We start from the raw sequence: 1,671 nt of genomic DNA on the forward strand, positions 1-1,671 counted from the left end.
TGGAAAACCAACTCATTTTGAAAACCGTCAAAGAAAGGGAAAGAAACATTTATCCTTTCTGGTACAAACCATACTTTTTGGTAGCCAAATAGTTGAGAAGTTGATACCTTTTATAGACCTACTTCTATTACCAAAGACAGAATCATAGAATCAGTATGCCACCATGTTGTAATCTCTAATGAAATAATGGGCCAGGTGTAGTGGCTCATGCTTGCAATCCCAGCACTTTCGGAGGCCGAGGTGGGAGGATTGCCTGAGGCCAGAAGTTCAAGACAGGCCTGGGCAACATAACAAGACCCTATCTCTGCAAAAAGAAAAAATATATATTATCCAGATGTGGCCATGTGCCTATAGTCCCAGCTAAGGTGGGAGGATCCCTTGAGCCCAGGAGGTCAAGGCCGCAGAGAGCTATGATTGTACCACTGCACTCTAACCTAGGTGACAAGTACAAGACCTCAAAAAAAAAAGAAATTGCAGAGCTAGACAATGATCATCAACAACAGCTGCTAACATCACAAAGAGGAACAACCAGATATTATGTGCCTTTGAATGGAAGCACATAACCCCCAATAGGAAGTAGTCATACCAAAAAAAAAAAAAAAAAAATCAAACATCGATCTAAGTGAGCTTCTAGACCTAACTACTAATTTCTAAGAAATATAGCGGGAAGAGGAACACCTAACACTTCTATGGAGATGCTATAACCAAGGTTCAGACCACAGGAAATGACAGAATGAACAAGCCAGTTTCTTCAACAAATAAATTGCAAGGGAACAAATACAAGGGGAGAGAAGCTACCAATTAGGAGACATACAAAGCCATCCCAGTCGAGCGCAGCCTTCGGACTTTATTTGGATTCTGATGTTAACTAGCTAAAGAAACGCTTTATGAGATAACCAGAGGAATTTGAGTACTAACCGGATATTTGCTGATAGTAAAGGCATTCCTGTTATTAAATAGTTTGAGGAGGTACAAGGGTGGCCAAAACCAAATGCTTTGGAGTTATACACTGAAATGTTTGTAAAAGAAATGGCTGATGTCTGAAATGTGCTTCAGAATAATCTGGGATGAGAGAAGGGGAAGGGACGTGGACACAGTAAGTTTGGCTGAGACTTTAACTGCTGAAGCCAGGCTTACTGTTCCACACGCCATGTTCCTGTATGTGTTTGGGGCTTTCACAATAAAAAGAAAAGAAGAGGTAAAGACCAGCTTTTTCCTTCCTTCCTCTCAATGGTTAGTGTGTCCACCTACTGCTGGCATCTCTGGGACAAGCCTGGGTAGCAGGCTTGAGACAGATCTTCACACATCCCACCCCCATCTCCATGGTAACCAGTGGGGAGGAAAAGGCGCATCCACAAAGTTCTGGTCCCCATAAGGGTGAGGCCAGACCACCACTGTCCTGTGCCAGGCCCTGTGCTGCTGCTCTCTTGGGAGAACTCCCATAAGAGCTGCCTCCCTCCACCCCTTCCCCATCACCCTGGCCCTCCCCATTTGCTCCCTGAAGCAGCAGGGGCCAATCAGTGGAGAGAACAGGACCCTGAATCTGATCCAGGTTCTAATTCTGACTTCACCACTTAATTGCAAGATCAGTAACCTCTCTGAGCCTCGTTTTTTCATCTATAAAATGGGCATACAGTTTTATTTAATGTTTTTTTTTTTTTTTTTTTTTTT

This window comes from Cebus imitator, unplaced genomic scaffold (genome assembly GCF_001604975.1).
Source record: "Cebus imitator isolate Cc_AM_T3 unplaced genomic scaffold, Cebus_imitator-1.0 Scaffold122, whole genome shotgun sequence".
Classification (NCBI taxonomy): domain Eukaryota; kingdom Metazoa; phylum Chordata; class Mammalia; order Primates; family Cebidae; genus Cebus; species Cebus imitator.